General features: G+C 35.3%; 1 protein-coding gene across 1 annotated transcript in view; it reads right to left on the bottom strand.

The window, feature by feature from the left end:
* Skap2 (src kinase associated phosphoprotein 2) overlaps window positions 1–22,972 on the bottom strand; it is a 164,171-nt gene that overhangs the window by 121,209 nt on the left and 19,990 nt on the right. The window lies entirely within an intron of this gene.

The following is a 22,972-nucleotide window of genomic DNA, read 5'->3' as shown; positions in this document are numbered from 1 at the left end:
ATTGGTATACAGTTCTCACCCATCCCTAGAAAAAATGGTGTAACTAAAACCTTTTAAAGCCAATAACTACAAAAATGGCTGTAACCTTGCCTGTACTAGATAGAACCTCTTTTGTCCGTCAATCAACAATAAAGTATTATTCTACCACCACAAAAGGAAAACCTTTTGGAGGCCATAGAGGACTATGGGTTGTGCAAATTTGCAGTTGCTAAGAAGCAAATATGCTTCTCTTCTAATCAAATAGCCCAGCTCAGCAATGCTGCTGGCTTGGGGCAAGAAGCAAATTCCACCAGCCACAAACTTAGAAACAGTCTTGAATTATTTGTTGCTGACCGCTGGCTGAACCCTTCCTGATGAGCACCATCACCATTAGCCACTACTCAGTGTATTCCATCAACCAATGGCAATAGCAGCATGCTACAGCTTAGGCTACAAGAAATTGATCAAACAGGGTAATGAGACTATTTCTTCACAGAGGTTATTTTAAATGAATATAAATATTTTCTTTCTACATAATTTGCCACAGAAAGGTCACTGAACTCTCTGTGATTCCAAAGAAAAATGCTCTACTGTCCCCGTTACATATTTGAGTTAAGATAAAGCCAACAAACAATTCAGGGTTTGGTTTGGGGGTTGTTTTTTTTCTTTTGGTAATATTAGGGGCAAATTTTAATGAGCTGACATTCAAGACAACAGATTAGCTGTGATATTTAAGCTTCACATTAAGTGATAGCTAAAAACTGATCAAATGATGCTACTCCATAAATATAAGACTAATCATGATTTACCAATTAAAAACATTTATAAGACTACATTTTTGTTTAAAGAAAGCATAATTAATCTCTAATGTAGATGATTGTGAGAACATGAATCATATGTATGCCTTCTTTGCTCGTTATTAAAATTTGATATAATTGTTGTGAATTATTTAAAGAAGAATTCATTTTTCTACAGTCCACCTCCTCCTGCTAGACAGTAGAATAAAATGCATTTTAACTATTCCAGTTAGCACATGAATCATTTCACTGACATCTGATTTAGCTCTTATCAAGTGACATTTATTGCTCCTTTTTAAAATATACTTAAAACAAAAAAATTATAAACAATTGAATTTTAGCATCATATCACAACCAAATAACAGCAATGTAGCTGTAAATCGTATCTAATATTATAAGTATTTTATAAAGTCCAGCTTGTAGTTAGTAATTATCCAATACGGCAGTATGAAAAGGTAAGTCTATAAAGCAGGTCATTTTGACAAGTGTTTACTTTTTCATATGAAAAACACTTTTCATTTTATATGCAGATTCTATTAATAATTTAAAAAATTTTTTCATATATACTTTAGAAAATATAGGTGAAGTAACTTTTGCCTTCATCAAAAATGTCTAGGCCACTATGCAATATGAAAAACTGCTTAAGTTTGTACAAGTAAGTGCTTTGGTAATTCTTTTGAATTTCTGAAACTCAGATGAACTTTTCACACTCTTTTAAAATATTTATGGATATTATTAGACATGACCAGAAAACCACCTCATCTCCAAAACAAAACAGAAGGCATAGACAAATGGTCATTTTTGAAACAGGATAAAGTCCTGCTGGATGTTAGAAGGTTTTTGTTTCACTGATAAGGAAAAGAGATTTGTATATTCAAGATTGGAACAAGATGGCAGTCATAACACATTTTTAATACAAGCTCAAATAACTTGAAAACAAATATGCAAGATTCAAATGAAACAGAAAAGCTCCACAATTAACTTGAAATTAATTTCCCTTGTATAGGACAGTTACTAAAGAACTAGACAGAATACAATACAGGAAAGATAATATCTAAGCTTGCCACACAGAATTTGTTTAGATGTATTCTATACTTTTTACAATGAAACCCTATCATGCTCTCAGAAATGGCAAAAGAAGATTTGCTAAATAATAATTAGTTGGAAGAAAATGAGGATCAAATAGCAAGAAACATTCTATAAGCTGTCTAGCAATATGATATATTCAGTAGCCACCACAAAGACCCAATATAACTTCTGGTGCCAAGAAGCCAGATGGTACTGCTGGAAAAAATTAAGTCTACAGATTGGCAGCTCGACCCTGTGATTATTGCCCAAGGGAGGACAAAGTGGAAGAAGAGCGGGAGGTTCAGTATGAGGAGAATAAATCAATTACCACCAACTCACTACATCCTTCCTAGGAAACCCTAATAAACACCATAACAGTGAATTTTTCAAGGTTTAAATAGTGCAAACATTAGTTGGAAATTATAACAGAATACTGAGTAAAAAGCAGAACATAATCTCAGTTTCCCATCATAGGCCCTAGCAAAATACATCCATAACTTGATTCATCCTCATAAGTTCTACCTGTAATAAATACTAAACAATTTCTTCACAGCTCTGTAGGTAGAGAAAGCCGTGGTTTAGGAAGGGTAGTCTACTTTTTTCCTTTCTGCTTTCTATACAGTGACACCATTTGCTTAACTTCTATGCATTTTCCAAAAGTAGAATTATGACTGGATAGAGGTTACAGATGATAGTCTCATGGTGCAGTAACTGACTTGCATGCTTTATTAAAAAATACTTGGTTCATATTTTTGTTCATAAGGAAGTTCCTATTTTGTTCTATCTAAGGAATGCTAAAGACACAGGAACATCTCCAGACATGTTCAAAGTCAAGTCATATGATAAAGATAATGCACACTGTTCATTTATGACACTATGAGATGGTTTGTATCTGTTTTAGTCATACTTTTGAAATGTAAGACCTGTACACTCAGCCGTGACTGGCAAAGTTCATGCTGAGAAATATTTTTTGTTTCTTTTATTACACCTTCCCCTGGCCTATAACTCATAAATATATGAGTATTTATGAGTATCACTCATAAATATAAACAGCTGTTTTACATTACTTTACCTTTAGAGCATATTAGGATAAGAAAACTAAACCTATGGAGCTAGTAAAGATAGAAAATTCATACTACCAATTTCTTGAATTCTAAGACTAGAGAATTTTACAACACAAATGTGTATTGATGCACTTAATACATTAGCAATTATGTTGACAGATGGCCTTTGGGTTTTGTCTCATACGCTAATCTGTGACAGATCAAAATAGATTCCATTAATAAACAAATGTAATAAGGAAAAACCTTTTCTAGTTCATTAGTTTTTAAATATAAAAGCAATATCTGAATTTATAAGGCTTCTAGAAGTATTAGCTAAAGCACAGGAACACACTGATTTGATCCACATCCACTGAAACCTTTCTAATACATATCGTAGCATGTTAGAGAAGGAAAATAAATGCATCAATGCTCTGTATGAATCTCTGCTGAAACTACAGATGGAAAAATTAACCTGAGAGAATATGCTTTACCTAACACATACCTGATTTTGTTTTAATCTAACAAAACTTAAGCAAATATTCAAACAGTTTGTTTGGAAAACACAAAATTTTAAATGGATATAAACATTCTTCCACTATAATTTTGGTAAAAATAGCTGTTGAGCCTTCACATTTTGGATATAACAAAATACAGTCTCAGAGGAACATAGATAATTCACATGAGTGTCTATTGGTACAGGTCAATAGGTTTTTGTGTGTATTAAGAATCACAGAGGGCTGGGGATATAGCCTAGTGGCAAGAGTGCCTGCCTCGGGATACACGAGGCCCTAGGTTCGATTCCCCAGCACCACATATACAGAAAACGGCCAGAAGCGGCGCTGTGGCTCAAGTGGCAGAGTGCTAGCCTTGAGCGGGAAGAAGCCAGGGACAGTGCTCAGGCCCTGAGTCCAAGCCCCAGGACTGGCCAAAAAAAAAAAAAAAGAATCACAGAAGTACATTACACTACTGTAGATAAAAATCAGATACAATATGATTTAAATGACACTGCTTCAGTCCCCAGTACTACAAAAAAAGTAATCTCATAGTTTTTAATATCAGACACCATGCTAAAGCTCAATGAGCAAGAAAAAAATCTATTGGGGAACCATTATAAACTAGAAGAGTCACTATTTATAAAATACAAACACAACATATAGAGAATAACATTTGCCTCTCTGAACACTTTTAGCTTTCGCATCTCAAAGAAAACTTTGTAAATATTACTTTTACAATTTCAGGTGATAAATTCAATGCAACAGCATTAAGTTTTATTTTAATTATAAAATATAGGTTTCTTCCTTTTAAAAAAAATCAAATATTTGATAATTTGATTTCTAAAGTAAGGAGTGATTGTTATAAACATTTTTCTATGAAATAGGATCAATTAGGACTGGGAGAATTGCTCAGTTGGTATAGGTTTAAAAAAAAATTAGGATCCAGTAACAAGTTTCCTTAAAATTTACCTCCATGCTGGGCACCAATGGCTCACACCTGTAATCCTAGCTACTCAGAAGGCTGAGACCTGAAGGATCAAAGTTCAAAACAATCCAGGTAGAAAAACCTACAATACCCCATCTCCACAATATCAACTAAAAAGCCAAGATGGAGGTGTGCCCCAAGTGGTAGAGTGCCATCCAGGAGAGCCAACTGAGCAAGCACACTAGACCTTGAGTTCAAGCATCAGTATCAGCAAAGAAGAACAAAGGGAGGGAGGTGAGAGGGAAGGTTACCTCCCTATATATAAAATGTAAGACAGTTTATGAATTTTTGTCCTTACTGTACTGTATAGTAAGTATATGCTTTAGTTTTATGGTCATTAAGTAAACAAACAGCCAATCAAAGAATGAATTTCAAGATTGGCCACAATTTTATCCTTTTGGCATCTCTCACAGAATAGTCCAGTTTATAATTCTCAGGCTTTAGGCTCATTTTATTCAAATATGCTACTGTTTCATTAATTTTCTATAGCCGAACAGAGGCAAGAAGCTAAATACAATTCATCTAAATAAAAAGCATCACTGAAATTTTACATTGGCTATGACATGTGTGAACGACCTCACTGAAGTACACATATTCACAGAAAAAGTTAAATATTCAATCATAAAAACAACTGCAATATGATCAACTCACCTTTTACTTACTTACATTATGATATAATTAAAAGCAATTATGATATAATTAAAAGTCCAATGCAGCTTAAATGCCATGTTCACACATGAACAAAAATTCTAGAGAAAATATACATTAAAATCAAGTTAAACAATCAGTCTCTTAGTCATCTTGTGACATGAGAATAGCTAACAACTAACTGGACATGTTCAATGAGCCAGAGACTTATTCTTACTATAATCTTAGAAAATATACCATTATCACTCTATAATTTTAATTATAAGTAATAATAATTTTATAAATTAAGAAACTATGGCTTAGAGAGAAAATAAGTTTTCTGAAATCAATGTCAAACCAAGATATGTATAATGCAACAATCTGGTCACTTAACTACACACAACAGTACTATTTATCCTTGAATTGACAAAATACCAAGTGCATCTTCTTTCAAGCTCTTGAAAGTATAGTATACAAATACTACAGCTTTCAATTATAGTAAATGCTCAAGATATATCTGCTCTCATTTAAATACTACTTGATATTATTTTAGCTGCATAGACAAAACAGACTGACATAACATGATACCTGAGTTACAAGGAGGAAAATAGACAACAAAAGCAAAGAGAAAAGCCTAAGATCATACTAGCATTCAAATGAATGCCAAAAGCTACTAAGATAACAAGTATCCCCATGACTACATAGCCATACTAAGTGAAAGCAATTAATGACTTCTAAAATTCTGTAAATTAGAGTCATATGTTTAGAAACAAAAGCAGCATCTCTCCCAGTTCACCTGTGAGGAAAGTTGGGACAGATGTCTGAACCCTGAACATCCTAATCCATCCCCTTCTGTAAGTTTTGTCTTTCTCCTGACACTCAACACGTTTAGGCAAAGAAATCAGTGATTCTCGATATTTTTATCCCACCTCTCAGACTCCCTCTCAAATAACTTTGACTAATTTTCTCTGTGTTTCTTCAAAAGACTTTTTCTTTTCTACTTCCCCATTTTCTTCACAAATGCTATTATAAAAAGAATCTAGGGCTGGAAATGTGGCTCAGTGGTGAGAGTGCTTGCTTAGCACACATGAGTACCACATAAACACAAAAGCCCGGAAGTGGTGCTGTAACTTTAGTGGTAGAGCTCTAGCCTTGAGCACAGAGAGGCTCAGGGACAGAGCCCAGGCTCTGAGTTCAAGTCCCAGGACCGGCAAGAAGAAAGAAAAGAATCTATGAAGAAATACTCTTTCTCCATGTCTCTCTCAGTACTTAATCTTCCTTTTCCCAACCCATCAATGAACCCCCAGCTGAGTTCTTCTCAGGCCTATGCCTGAGCAAAGCAAAGGGTCAGACAGGAACTATTTTAGGCTTTGGGAGACATATGGTATCTGTCACAACTACAGTTGTACATTGCTTAATGACAGGAATATATCCTGAGAAAGGCATCATTATGCAATTTTATTGTGTTGCAAGCATGATAGGGTGTATTTACACAAATTAAGACAGCCTAGACATTTCTAGGCCATATCATCCTTTGGGACCATGACTGTATATGTGGTCCATCATTTACCAAAACATCACTGTGTGGTATATGATCATACCTACTGCTGCTATTGTAACAGAAAAGCAGCCACAGATAGTACATAAATAAATGAGGGTAGTTATGTTCCAATAAAAAATTACCTATAAAAGTAGAAAGCCAGATTTGTCCCCATGGCCCATAGATTGCCAATTCACTAATCTAAACTGTTATTCTTTCCCACACAAAATGATGTGTCCTACACTGTTTTGGCCTTATGCTACATGCCTATGCTAACAAATCTTTTGAGAATTAACTCAAAATGTTATTAAATATAACTTTATGAGTTGCATATACTACAGTGTTCTCAAGAAAGTGCTATATGGCATTTTTTAAAAAACATAATCTTGAAAAATATTCATTAGATTCTAGTACTACTATGAGGTGTATCTCTCAAATACCTGGTTTATTTTTATACAAAGAAGACTGTAAATCTTACACCTGATCAGTTTTCCCTCTTTGCACCAAATAAAGCATTGATCTGGAGCAAAAGTTAATGTATATGGTATGTATGTGAGATACAAGTATTAATTCTAGCTTTATTTTAGTTTTCCTGCCTATCCTCTTCCTCCCTTCCTGTGTGGCTCACACCTGTAATCCTAGCTACTCCAAAGGCTGTGGTTTAAAGATCATAGTTCTTAGCCAGCTAGGGCAGGGAACGTGAGATTTTTATCTCCAATTAACCACTCCCTACCCTCAGAAAAAGTCAAAAGTAGAGCTGTGGCTTTAACGGTAGGGCATTAGCCTTGAGCAAAACAGGACAGGGAGCCCAGGCCTGAATTCAAGCCCCAAGACTGGCACCAAAGGGAATAAAAAAGATAAATGAATAAGAAAAGTAAGCCGTCTAAACAGTCTTAACTTTCTTTTTTTTTTTTGCTCTAGCTCTTTTATCTACAAATTTAACATGTGAAATAACTATTTTTAATCCACTGCTTTAAGGGCATTACTCTCCTCAAATGAATTTGAAAAGATTAACTGCTTAGACATATATCTAAGACTACTTACTGTCTACTTCAGTATTGACATATAAGTCTAATCATACTTTCACAGACCCTACCTTGTAGTCTTTTTTATTTTAGCCTGCTCCCACTACTGCTTCATTAAGAGTACCTCAATTTTCTGGTAGCTCAAGGTATGACTGATGGAGCAGACCACCTGCCCTAAAAAGCACAAAGCTCTAAGTCTAAACTCTAGAACCACAAAAAGAAAAGGAAAGATATCTGAATTTTTCTTTGGAAAATGACTCCCATTACCATGTGACCTGTGATAAGGTAACTGTCCCTTTCCCTACATTCTCTTTTTTGGGGGAGGCACTGACCCAGTTCAAAAAAATTACAGCAAAGCACATATATTCATATACTGCACACCACAGGGACTAAGATTCAGAATAAGCACATGACTCCAGCCAAGGGCTGCTACTGCAACTATTGATTGCTCTTTCTTTCCATGGGGCTGTCAAGCTGGTAGAGAACATGTAAAAAAAAAAAAAAAAAACCTCAGTTATCTTCTGCCACAAGAATCCTGTACATTATCTCACATTATCTCTTATAGGAAGCTGCCCATAGGAAAGTGGGATGCAAGTGACAATACTCATTAGAGCTTGAGCACTCACCTGTAAGTAAGGAAGAAGCAAGATGCCAACTTTTTCTTTCTCTTGTAGGCAAATCAATTAATTTCCCTTTCTGCTTTTTGCTTAAAACTAGTCTGAGCTGGTTTGGCTTTGGGTTTTTGGGTGTTTTTTTGTGTTTTTTTTTTTGATGATCCAATGCACTAAGTGTTGTGTCAAATGTCACGTCCACTATCAAGTCTTCTTTCATTCTAATAATAATCATTGTCTTCTTTCTCTTTTCTCTATTTCCAATAGTAGTTAATACACCAATTTGCCTTAAATTAGAATTTATATTAATCCTTTTTCCTAATCCACCATTCTGTAGTCTTAAAAGGTAGTGTCATACCTTACCATTTTCCCCCTACTCTAACATAGCTAATAGTAACATCTGTTCAATTTTCTTTTTTTTTTTTTGCCAGTCCTGGGGCTTGAACTTAGGGCCTGGGCACAGTCCCTGAGCTTCTTTTGCTCAAGGCTAGCACTCTACCACTAGAGCCACAGTGCCACTTCCGGCCTTTTCAGTTTATATGGTGCTGAGGAATTGAACCTAGGGCTTCATGCATGCTAGGCAAGTACTCTACCACTAAGCCACATTCCTAGCCTTGTTCAACTAAATTTTTATTGTACCCAACACTCTGCCTAAAATATACAACACTATTACCCTTTCTTACTGCTTATATTTAAAAAATCAATTCCTCACAACCTCTAAGACATATTTTATTTTAGCAAAGAAATCCTATCCCAAGCATATTAGTGGCTTACAGTAGACATACATTCCAGAACATAGATCCCATAATACCAATACCAAAAGAAGTCCTATTTAATAAAAGAAATATATGTGTATTTCTTTTCCCTGTGGTAAGATGCTTTACTACCTTCTTGATATTAAAGCATTATTTTTATTCACCTCTTACTGAGTTAAAATAAAGTGATGGGTATATTCAAAACAGAATGGCTCATAGGTGGTATTAAAAAGTAGAAGGCACTTATGGAGACATTTACACTAGATGAGGCAAAAGCACACCTCTGAGATGAAATTACTTTGCTGCTTCTTTTTAAGCATGAAGAGAGAACCAGATGACATTCAAGTTACATTACTCTTTTCTCTACATATTCCAAGGGAAAAGCTTTGAGACTGTCCCATTGCTTGGCTTTCATATGAAAATGTAATTAAATATGATTATAACAGTGGATCCTGAAAGGATATTTGACAAATAATGTGGGATTCAAATTTCTAAAGTTTCTTCGTAATAAAAATAAACATTTAAAAAAAAACTGGAGAGGGCTGGGAATATGGCCTAGTGGCAAGAGTGCTTGCCTCCTACACATGAAGCTCTCGGTTCGATTCCCCAGCACCACATATATGGAAAACGGCCAGAAGGGGAGCTGTGGCTCAGGTGGCAGAGTGCTAGCCTTGAGCGGGAAGTAGCCAGGGAGGGTGCTGAGGCCCTGAGTCCAAGGCCCAGGACTGGCCAAAAAAAAAAAAAAAAAACTGGAGAATGACTATGGAGAAGAATACATAGAAGAATAGGTCCAAAAAAAAAATCTAGAAATTATAAGGTTCTAGGACAATTGTAGTTAATTCTATCTTGGTAAAGGATCAGTTTCCCCTACCACCCTCCCCAAGATATTGCAATAACTCCTATAGAACAACCACCATCACCAAGTATAAAAAAAATAAACAACCTATGACTGGACTATGTATGAAAAATTATAATCAAATGTACTCAGAAAAAAACCAAGCATGAATTACTAGGAAAGATTAATCATGTATTTGGATAGGGCAGGAATGTCAAATTGCTATGAATGTTTCTCAGTGCTTTCTTTAGAACACTGAGTGAATAGTGTTGCTTAGATAATCACCCTACTTTTTATGTCTCAGTTCCCTTATTGGGAAAACTTGCTCAGTTTGATGACTGACACACAGGAATGGGTAGGGAGAATAATGTCATTACAAGAAAGAAGACACTAATGCAAAGAAGTAAACTTAACTTCATTTTTGAAAGCTAAAGAGAGTAGCTATTTTTCCAAAACTTTGACTCCAATACCCCTTAGATTATCACCCACATGACTATACACTGACAAAGTATAGTTTAGAAAATCTAGTTAACAGAATAATCTACCTAGACTATGTGTGCTCAGAAATAATTTGTTAAAGTAAAACTAACATAAAAGAACCCTGTGATTATTATATTTGTAATAATATACACAAGGAAACACTTGTTTTTACATGTCAAAGGTATAAATAATCTTACAATAAATGATATGATGTGCACAAAGAAAAAGCAAGAATCCATCTTTTAAATTATGTAAAGGCTACAAAATTTGAAAGTTTGATGAGCAAAAAAAAAAAAGAAAAAAACACAGTAACAAAATTTTCTTTTTCTATTTGCAAAACTTTAAATATGCACTAAGAAGGGTAGAGCAGCTATCTAACAAGTGCTAGGCCCTGAGTTCAAACCATAGAAGTAGGACCAAAAAAAAGCACTACATAATAATGAAAATATCAAAAGTAGACTATGCTGTGTCCTTTTTAAGTAAACATACTAATCTCTAATTTCTTAAAGAGGTCAAATATTTTAAGAAATTACTCAGCCTCAAAAAAATACTTTCAGAATTTTCAGGTCTTGGGCTATAAATAGCTCAATGATAGATTCTGTATACATGCAAAGGCCTGAATTTGGTCCCTAGCCAAGAAATTAAAAAAAAGAAATCTTCAGTTAGGAAGACAGGATACCATAAGTATAAACAATAAAAAGAAACAATTGGGCCTAGGAATGTGGCTTAGTGGTAGAGTGCTTGACCAGCATGCACAGAACCCTCTGGATTCAATTCCTCAGTACCACATAAACAGAAAAAAAAAAAAAACAAAAAAAAACGGCAGTGGGGCTGTGGCTCAAGTGGTAGAAGGCTAGTCTTGAGCACAGAGCACAGACAGGCTCAAGGACAGAGCCCGGGCTCTGAGTTCAAGTTCCAGGACCAGCAAAAAAAGAAAGAAAATAGGATAAATTAAACTTCAAATTTTAACACTTTTAAATTTAAAGTGAAATATCAACCCAACATTTGAGGAAAATATTTACATATCATCTAAAGAACTCACATTACAATACACAAATAAAGAAGAACTTGACAAACCAAAGTCAAGCACTGGTGGCTCACACTGGTAATTCTAGATCCTTAGGAGCCTGAGAAGAATTGCTGTTGGGGGCTAGCCCAGGTAGAAAAGTTCTCCAGACATCTTCTCAACAAAGAACTGGACATAACGACACAAGCCTGTTATCCCAACTACACAACAGACCTAACAGAGACAGATCATGCCCAGTCATCTACCCAGTCAGGATGAGCAACCCTATCTTCAAAATAACCAACAAAAACTAAGACTAGAGGCATAGCTCAGTGGGAAGAATGACCACCTAGCATTCTGTAGTTCAAACCCCAAGACCATTAAAACAAAAGACAAGCGAATTTAAAATCTGAGAAAGGATTTAAATAGTCATTCTCCATATTGCCTTCCATAGTGATTGTACTAATTTACACTCCCACAAGTGGTATAACAAGATTCCTTTTGCCTGCACTCTTGCCAGCAATTGGTTTCCTCCAAAACCTAAACACAGGGGCTGGGAATATGGCCTAGTGGCAAGAGAGCTTGCCTCGTATACATAAAGCCCTGGGGTTCAATTCCCCAGCACCACATATATAGAAAATGGCCAGAAGTGGCGCTGTGGCTCAAGTGGTAGAGTGCTAGCCATGAGCAAACAGAAGCCAGGGACAGTGCTCAGGCCCTGAGTTCAGGGCCCAGGACTGGCTAAATAAATAAATACATAAACAAAACCTAAACACAGAACTACTATATGGCCTAATGAAACCATACCTGGACATTTATCCAAAAGACTGAAAGTAAGGATACCAAAAAGACACCTGTACACTCATGTTTACTGCTATACAATTCACCACTGACAAATTATACAAACAGCCCAGAGATCCTGCAACTGATCAATGGATCAAGAAAAAGGTAGTATCTATTTTCCCCCAATGGAATTTTATTCATCCATCAGAAAGAATAATATGATATCATTTGCAGGGAAATGAATGAACCTAGGAAAAATTATACTGAGTGAAGTAAGTCTGAGACACAGTGTGCATGTTTTCTCTAAGTTGGATCTAAAGCATAATATATAAAAATGTTATACAAGCCATATAAATATAAATACATGATCAAACTGACTAAATTATGGTATGTGCAGGGGATGATTTCTATGGTATAATCCCTTTGAATAATTATCAGTTTAACAAGATGAATGCCAGGAAGGTGAAACAAGTCTTTTATGAGGAGAGGGATGAAGTGAATGGAGAGAGGCATGCTGGACAAATACAGCCACAGTACTCAATGCACACATGTGAAAATGGAACTAGAAAACTTGAGGGGATAGGTGGGGATGGGGTAGATGAGAGAATGATGAGTTGATACTGATCAAGATGCATTATACTAATAAATTGCCATGCTAAACTGAAATCTCTTTGAACAACTATTTAAAATAAAATATAAATTATAAAACTTATAATTGCTTTAATCTTACTTCATTTCTGTAATACAAGGTGCTACTCATATAGAAAGAGATCCTCAAGGAAATAATTCACCTGAACTGATTCCTGCACTATGTAGAGACATTTTCTCTATTAGTATCTACAGTATTTTTCCTCTAGTATTGATGCAAAGCCATGATAGCATCTGAAAGTTTTGAAAAGATTATTTCAATAAGCAGATATTTAAAGCTATATTGATATTTACAAAACTACAAAGCAAGGGGTGGGGACATAGCTCAGTGGAAGAGCACTTGCCTGGCAAGTGAAGGCCTTGAGTTCAGTCCTCAGCTTTGAAAAGAAAAAAGAAAAAAATGGTAACAAAAATGCAAAGTAACTCTTGCCTTAAACTTTCTGGGCTTATTAATTAACTGATAATTTATTTACCATTACTGACTTTTACCTTGCATTTTGTTAGGATTCATTATCATCTTTAATATTCTATTTGGCTCTAGAGTAAAAATAATTAGGTACTGACTGAAGTCTGTTTCCTATCATTGGACCACTGTATCCCACTGTTTTCTTTGGTAGCCTTATGAAAAAATCTTCTGGAAAACACCAAACTCTTTCAAATGCTTTCAAAAACATGTATAAGTTTTGATGCTAGCTATTAAATTCATATATAAAATAAGGTGCTTCTATCCTTGGGCAAATGATGTTTACTCAAAAAACTTTCCTTCTTCTCCCATGCTTGTTATTGATTCAATAGAAATAAGCTGAGAAAGGGACTGGACAAATGTTTTTTGGCAAAGGAATCTATTTACTATAGAAAATCTAAGCACTGACAGTTTCAACAAAGAATACCCAGCTTAAAATATGATCATGTCTTTTAAATCCCTAAAATTCCAACTGTAAATCCTACAAAATCCACCTTAATCAATGAAGCTTAGGAGCTGTATAGTACAGGAGATGGACAACAGCTCAGGGTACACAGCTGTATAAAACACAGAGGAAAAAAAAACTAAGGCAATCTCAAAACAAGCTGAAGGAAAATAATGACTTGCATTTAGTATGTCTCATTTAATATGCCACAGTAGTATTTGAAGCTCTTTGTACACTTTTTCCTATGAAATCCTAGTAATAGTTATAGCATATGAGTAGTATTGTTGTCATGTGCTAAGTGAGGAAACTCAGAGCTAAGGACTTTGCTAGAGGTCACAAAGGCAAGTGATAAAGAGGCCAGTATTTAAAGATATCCAATATGACTCTAGAACCTGTTCTCACTGTTGTTCCACTTTTAAGGTGACCATGATCAACCTCATCACTTACTTGCGCCAAAGAGATGGAACAAGAAAAAGAAGGGCAAACTAAGCCTCGCTTAAACTCCATTCCCATGGTTCTTACTGGTTGCTAGGCAAATTGCATGTTTGCTGTTAGCTCCATTCCATCCTTTAAACCCAAAACTCATCATTTCCACCCTCCCATGTTCTCCCAATTTTCACATGGCAATCAATTTTCTAGTCATTAAAGTTTCTAAATTTGTAATCAGCTTTAGCTACTCTCACCCTTTTCTAAATTCTACACATATCCACCTAGTCAGCTATGTCCATTTTTCCTCAGGTGTATCCTTTCCAGGTTATTGTGCCTACCCTGGTCAAATCTCTAGAGGGTCACCATACCTGTGACTTACAGGAACAGCCTCGTATATCACAGACTAAATCTCCTTCAATCCATGTCTATCATAAAGCCAACTACTTTTAACTAAAATACTACATTTCATTACTGTCTTGGTCAAATCAGCTTTCCACATGACTGAATCACTTAAAGCCCTCAATACTTGTACTGAGTACTGTATTTTCTCTCTCTCTCATTGTTACTCTTTCCTTCTCCCTCCTTTTGTACACACACACACACACACACACACACACACACACACACCCTTTCTGGGCACATGCATGCATACGTGCAAGGCCTAGGGCTTGAACTTAGGACCTAGGTGCTATCATTGAGCTTTTTTTACTCAAGGCTAGCATTCTGCCACTTGATCCACAGCTCCACTTGGGCTTTTTTGGTACTTACCTGGAGATAAGAGTCTCACAAACTTTCCTGCCCACGCTTGTTTTGAACCCTGATCCTCAGATCTCAGCCTCCTGAGTAGTTAGGATTACCTCTTTTTAAAGAAGTAAAAACCAATTTCTAGTAGTAATGCCTTAATTGGAATAACCCAGTATGAATATCAAGACCTGAAGCCAAGACACAAGTTTTCTATGTGGCACTCTGATCATTCCTCATCTCCTGATCATCTCCAAGCTTTTTCAGTCCTGTTAGTTTTTCAAAGGTCCTCAAATAAAGGTAATTTCTAGCTCCATTCCTATTTGTACCCTATTCCTTCAACTTATCTGAAAAGCATTCTTCCTTCTACTCTCTGCTACTAAAAGTTTATTACTCCTTAGTAGGTTGTAGTTCTAACTTTAGCTTCTTTTATAAGATACCAGTTTTTTATATGACATTGGTTTACAATCATTATTTCCCTTCTTGGCCTCTTGGGATATTTATTGTCAATATCACATATTTCTGTAGTTGAGCAACATTGATAAAGTTCCCAACTACTAGGTGTATATCTATTTGACCCTCAACAAGACTGAAAAATATTTAAGGGAAGAGATAGTCCTTTGCTATTGCTTATAAAACACAGGTCCTTTCAGAAAGCTAGTATTCACTTTGAGGGACTATACCTAAGGTGGCTTGATATACCTACTGTCTAGACTACCTTTGACAAGTGGCCAATGAGCTACTTCTTCCCCCAAAGAATTAGCAGAATTTTAGTAGATAGCTGTCAAAATGTTGTAGGATAAAGCAGTTCTTGTTATCATAACAATAGCAGTATAAACTAGTATCACCTATTAGCCTTGCATGCTTGCCTGATAATGTTTCACTGAAATAAGCAGTACCTCCAACCCCTTTATGTTTGCTTGTATTTTTATTGGCAGTACTATGGCTTGAACTCAGGCCTTCCACCTGCCTAGCACTCATGCTCCTAGTTCATTGTTTGTGTTTTAAAAGTTGAAGTTTTATCCAGGTGCTAGTGGCTCACACTTGTAATCCTAGCTACTCAGGAGGCTGAGATCTGACTGAGGATAGTGGTTCAAAGCCAGCCCAGACAGAAAAGTCCCCATGAGACTCTTATCTCCAAAATAAACTCAAAAAAGCCAGAAATGGCTCTGTGGCTCAAGTGGTAGAACACTAGCCTTGAGCACAAAGAGGCTCAGAACAGTGCCCAGGCCCTGAGTTCAAGCCCCAGGACTGGCAAAAAATATTAAAAGTTGAAGCTGTAATAACATCAAAGAAAGGATATCTTTGGAAGATTAAAAGTTCTGAGTAATTGCTAGCAACTAGAAAGCAGATGAGACTGAAAAGCAGAAGACACAAAGGAAATAGGTGCCAGTTTTCACAAAGGAGCCTCAGCAGTTAAAGGAAAATGAGGAGGGCCACTGGTTGAAGAACTGTATTCAAAAGCAGAGAGAACTATTCATCCCCAAAACTAGCCTGGTAGTAAAAGCTTTTGGGTATTTGAGCTAAATCCTAAATTCCATTGTCTCAACAACATAGAGTACCCCAAAGGAGAGCTCCTAGTGATGACACTGAACCCAGACAACAGATGAACAGAGCTTCAGGTATTTCTAGACTGCCCCCAGTCCAATACCAAAAAGGAAAGGACAAAGTAATCAGGACTAAAAAATAAAGGATTATTACTTCTTGTGGATAATATCATACTTTGGCAATTATGGGAGTACTGATCTACCTCTTGGTCCATTGCCTTGTAGGCAAGCTTATCACTTTGTCTGGATTCTATTCCAAATGACCTGCTCAGGGAGCTGAGAATATGGCCTAGTGGCAAGAGTGCTCGCCTCGTATACATGAAGCCCTGGGTTCGATTCCCTAGCACCACATATGTAGAAAGCTGTGGCTCAAGTGGTGGAGTGCTAGCCTTGAGCAAAAAGAAGCCAGGGACAGTGCTCAGGCCCTGAGTTCAAGGCCCATGACTGGCACAAAAAAAAAGCTCCCAAATGACCTGTTCAGCATCTATCCTCATTCTCTCCAGCAAACTCCAAGTCTTAGATACAACTCTTCAATAAAAGATCCCTTTCTGTAATTTACAGTGCCTCAAAATGTAGGCATAAGTTTATGCTTTGGATTATGTGCACTGATATTAAAATAGATGACAAATTATTGAGAGTAAAATCAAGATACCAATTATTTGACTTGGTATAGATCAAATTAATGGGATCTGATCTATCTGATCTACCTTACTGAGACTTGCAAATTATCTTACCTGCGGTGATCATCACCTCATTTCATCTTATCTATTTTTTGAAAATGGTAACTTTTCACTGATACTGGATTTAGCAATTGTGAGATCCTGAGTTCATTGCTAAGCAAGCGCACCACAGCCTCAGACTCTGAAAGTAAGAACGTTCATCTTCGAATCCTTCACAATCCTGTCTAGGTATTTCATTCCCTTCCTCATGAACTCATGTTTATTTACTGAATTAAAGATGGATTTTTTTCACCTTGTTGAGTCTTCATAATTTTCAGTCTTTCTTATTTAACCTATTTTCCTATACCCTTATTCCCCACTTTGTTTTATTGATATATTTTTCCATTCAGTAGGAAAAACATTTAGATCTTTTTTGGTGTGTATGCCACTCTTGGTCTTGAATTCAATGCCTGGGTGCAGTCCCTGAGCTTTTGTGCTCAAGGCTAGTGCTCTACCACTTGAGCCACAGCTCTACTTCTGGCTTTTTGGTAGTTAGAGATAAAATTCTCTTGCTTTGAAGAATGATCCTCAGATCTCAGTCTCCTGAGTAGCTAGGAATATAGGCATGAGCCACAGGCAACCAGAAGAAAGAGGGTTCTTAATAGTTGTGGGCTTATTTATTGATTGGTCCTTTTATACAACAAAGTAGTTCAGATTTATGTGCTTTCTAGCCCCAATCAGATAATACGTACCTCTCAGGGTTAAAATATGTCCTTTACTTTTTTGTCCCTTCCCTAAATTATAATGTCCTCTCTTTTGCCAGAATATTTGTGTCATATACATATCAGAAGTGATTAAAATAAGCCAGGCATGGTGGTACATGCATAAACCCAGCACATGGGAGGCAGAGGCAAGAAGGTAATTAGTGCAAAGCCAGCTGGGGCTACAACTGTACCTTGACTCAGGGAAAAAAAAAAATTGAAAAGGAAGAACCTACTACAATGATCACTGTTGAATAATTATTTACATGCTAAAACACAAACTGGCAATTTGATATAGTGCAACAACTTAAAAAAGTTTTAAAATGTGAGTAACAAATATGATCAGCTTATGGTGACGGTGTAAGGCGGGTGTGGCTCAGTAGTTGATTACTTGCTTGGCATGTTCAAAGCCCTAAGTTCATCCCTAGCACCGCTTAGTGGAAAATTACCAAAATAAAATTTAAAAATATAATTTTAACAATGAAAACCCACAGGTCATTCTACTATGGTAGAAAAACATCCTAATCTTCCTTTTTTTCTAGTTATAAACATCATTTCATATTCTAGCAGTATCAAGATGAAAGTAATATTTGCTGCTTGTATTTCTGCAAGAACTGAACAGTGCTACACCTAATTTAACACCTCCCTCAAAAAAAAAAAATCCTTCCTCACAAGTTTGGTACATGTCTGTGTTTTTACATGCATTTGAGCTCAGCATTTGTAGGCATTTTGGAGACAACCCTTTTTAAATCTTTGGAATAGTAATTCACTTTTCTTTTCCATGTGTTTTTTTTTGGGGGGGTGCGGTGCCAGTCCTGGGTCTTGAACTAGGAACCTTGGTGCTACTATTCTTGAGCTTTTTGATCAAGGCTAATCCTCTACCATTTAAGCTATAGCTCCATTTCCTGCTTTTTTGGTAGTTAATTAGAAGTAAGGATTTTTTTTTTCTTCCTGAGTAGCTAGGATTACAGGTGTGAGCCACCAGTGCCCTGGCTTCTTTATCCCTTTTTTATTTTTAATTTATTGTCAAAGTGATGTACAGAGAAGTTACAATTTCATACATTAAGCCTTGGGTACATTTCTTGTACTGTTTGTTACCTCCTCCCTCATTCCCCCCTCCCCCTCCCCTTTTCCCTCTCCCTCCATGAGTTGTTCAGTTGGTTTACACCAAATGGTTTTCCAAGTATTGCTTTTGGAGTAATTTGTCTTTTTATCCTTTTTCTCTAGATTTTGATATTCCCTTTCACTTCACTAATACCAGTACATACAGTATCCAGTGTACTCAGGTAAGATACAGTGATAGTGCGGGTACAACCACAGGAAGGGGATACAAGAGGATCATCAACAACAGAAGCTACGGTTTCACATGGCATGTTTTAAGTAATTACAACAGTGATACATATAGCATTCGTTTCCATAACATGGAGTTCATTTCACTTAGCATCATTTTATGTGTTCATAGTAACTAGCCTAAACCTGTGCTAATTATTCCCTATAAGGGAGACCATAGAGTCCATGTTTCTTTGGGTCTGACTCACTTCACTTAGTATAATTTTTTCCAAGTCAGAAGTAAGGATTTCATGAACTTTCCTGCCTGGGCTAGCTTCAAACCGTGATCCTCACCTCACATCTCAGCCTCCTAAGTAGCTGACATGAGCCACCAGCACCCAGAACAATGCACTTTTATAAATCCAAATTTTTATAACTGTAGTTTCTTTTTAAAAGACATAACAAAAACATTATTTTTAATATTATAAATTATGGTCAAAATAACATAAGCCTTTTTTCTTAACCCACAAGCGTTAAAAATGGCTTCAATCCTAAACAAATATTGATTCACATAAGCCCTTGCCGATGCACACAGCTCTTGATAATCTATTTTATTTGGGAATTTTTAGTTAGGACAACAAATGACTCTTCTATACCTTCAGTTTCAATTTAGCCTTCCTATATGCACACCCTAGAGGTTCCAGATTCTTATCCACAAAGTGATTATGGTCTAGGACTGAATCAGATTTGTAACAAATGTCCACTGGGATCCTTCGACCTATCATTGATGAGCAGAGCCAATATATGTCTTCTAGCTCACTGAATCCTTTTACCTTACCTCAGGGACTTTCTACAATGCCATATGTATGCTTAGAAGCTTTCTTTCACAAATGACGAAAATACATGAAAAATCATGTCAAAGTAAAAAGGTGAAATTCAAGTCATTATACAATCTCAAATTGCTACCCTACCTCTACTATCTTAGTGTCCAAACACTGTAATGTGTTCTGTAAAGGATATTATTCTTTGAGGTTTTAAGTCTCATTATCTCAAATTCCATCTGCTTTTTGACATGCACCAATTATATGAACATCCCAATATCTCTCTAGCCACGCAATAAGCATAAAATGTCTAACAGTTATATATAAAACTCTGGAAACCATCTATATTTGATTTTTCACAGTTTTCCAGGGAAAAAAAGCATAAAACTAATAAAAATGAAGCAACTAATCAGTAAGCTTTAAAAAAAATCTTATCCAAATGAAATTCTGGCAATAAATACAATCATTTATACATACAATATAGATTCTTGTTCTTTTTCCTAATTTAATTTGACACTCTTTTCTCTTTTTTTTTCTATTGGTCTCAAAAAAATACTTCTCTTCTAAAAATGAGTGCTTCCAAAAAGAGAGGAAAAAATACAATATGTTATGTTACAAACTACACAAAAACCTGTCACCATTCATGTTACAATTCTAGTCATCAATAAAATGCTTTTCCCCCCACTGTACCACTCAAAAATCAATTATATCAACTCTTTTTGTATAGAGAAGCAGCATACCTTTCAGACAACGAGTATTAATGAGTAGACATGACTATAGAATCTCCATCTGTTTCTCTGACAAAGCTGTGGCCACTCTAGTCTCTCATTGAAATTCCATTAATCTGGTGTACCAAGGTCCAATGTGAAAATCAAAACTCCATCTAACCCTTTATCAGCTCACAATAACCTACAAGTGAACTCTGCCTGTTAGCATGCAGCAAGTTATGATTTTGCTATCAATCAGGCAGTTGGCCAATAAAAAAAAAAAAGCAGGCAAGAAACAGCATGTCTGGCAGAGTTTGGAGATTTTGTTTTTGTTTTCTGCTTTCATCCCCATTCAATTTCTATAGGGTGTCTGGACCTTGTGAGATTATGCATTATTCTCCTTGGCTGTGATTTAATTGCTACCAGCAATCAAGTCGAAGCATCACTGAAGTGTGCTTGAATTTCATTAGAAGATATAACTTATGCTACTTTCCTACAGTACCTAATAAACCATAAAGAAACCAAAACACATATGGCTTGAGGGAATAACTGGAAAATTAGGTGGCCATTTGGGAACTGAGTGAACTTTTGAACCAGAGAAACAGAGAAAAAGAAATATTAAAAGGAAAGACAGACTTAGAATGCACATAGAGATGTGCAGGTTTGACCTTTTCAGTACCTTGAAAATTACATTAGCATTATGAAAAATACATATCATGCTTAGAGTTTATAATCCATCAAAGTTGAGATACTTTGTTAGTGCCTACCATAAGGTAAAAGTCAAAAGGACAAAATAACAATCTGATTTGACAAAGGCCTTTCACTGACCTGTGCTAAACTGGTTGTACTCATTGTTAAATGTGTTATCTTTTTTTTATAATTAATACCTCATTAGGTTGAAGTCACATAAGAAAGGAAATCTTATACAGCAAAAGAGAATACAGACAAAAAGCAAAGATCTAGGGAGAAAACTTGTGAAGAGATGATATTTTAGAGTAGAAATTAACAGTCAAGTGCTAGTTTGGAAATTAACACACACTAATAATTAAATGTAAAACTATTTTAAAATCATTTATGTGTCAAAAATGAATAATACTCAAAGTTAAATTTCTAATCTACTTAAGGATTAAACACTAATAAATATACACTGATATTTAACACTGTTTAAGAATTTACTTAAATATTTCAATTAATATTTAGATATTGAAAATGCAATCTTTTAACAATTTTTGTCAATTTAAATGTATTTCTTACATATGATTGTGAAAAAATTATTTATTTAGAGAAAGTAAACACAATAATCCTATAAATGCACTATAACTTAATAATAAAGAGGATTTCTGGCTCTCTTTTATACTATAGATACTTAAGTTGCAATATTTTAGACTGAACATAATACCAACTTTACATGAGAATACCTAGGCCATTTTGAGAAGCTCAGTATATCTATCCTGTGAATGCTTTCTATATGTATGTTAATCTCTTGAGTATAAATACAATATCTCTATATGTATATACATACTGATTCATATTTACCAATATTTTACAGAAAAACAAAACATACAATTGAAATGTATCTAAAAAAAAGTACAACTTAAATAATCCATTGTTTCACCTGAAAATAATATTTCTTAAATTACAAAATATTTTCTAGCAGAAATGCTTTTGAACATGAGGCTAGAAAAAATAACACTCTGTTTGGTATTATAAGTGTGCATGAAGAGAAATAGGAGTCTTTGTAAAAGATACAAGGGAATAATGTGAAAATATTCCTTCCTTTAAAAATAAAAATTAAGTGTAAAATTCAATATAAAATAGATATGATTATTATTGCTACACATTGTATAAAGTTCTGGATATAAAAAGAAAAGATTATTTTGTTCTGAATCAGTGGTTAGAATGTTTATCACTTATGCATGTACTTGACTTATCCCTGTTCTGCAATAGACATAATTTTATACCTCATAAAAGCAATTTATGTTTCCAAAGGGAATAATCTGGGTAACATAAAGTGTGGAGTGCTCTGTTGCAGGAAGCACATTTTCATTCAGCAATTGTATTTAGAGATAGAACTACACAGCTTGATCATCATATAGCGGCAGAAGACATTACTCATTTCTATGTCTTGGTGAAACTTTGAGTGTTTCAAATTAATATGTATGGCTAATTTCTCGATACATATTCTTATTTTATAACTACATATTACCCTTATAAGGTTTCTATAGTACAGATGCACTTAACCTACTGTAACAGAAAGTACATATATATAGTTAAAACAACTTTCCTAATGTTGACAATATTCAGGAATTTTAAGAAATTATTAAGGTAAACAGAGTCAACTTTATTACTAATTTGATGAATACAAAACATATTTCTATCATGCAGGGCATTTTAAAATGACAATCAGAAAAATGAAAATGTGCAGTAAAAGAAGCATTTGATAAAAATTTGTCT

This window comes from Perognathus longimembris, chromosome 2 (genome assembly GCF_023159225.1).
Source record: "Perognathus longimembris pacificus isolate PPM17 chromosome 2, ASM2315922v1, whole genome shotgun sequence".
In the NCBI taxonomy this organism is placed as follows: Eukaryota; Metazoa; Chordata; class Mammalia; order Rodentia; family Heteromyidae; genus Perognathus; species Perognathus longimembris.
Note: the sequence above shows the minus strand (reverse complement) of the source record. Positions and strands in the feature narration are given on the sequence as shown.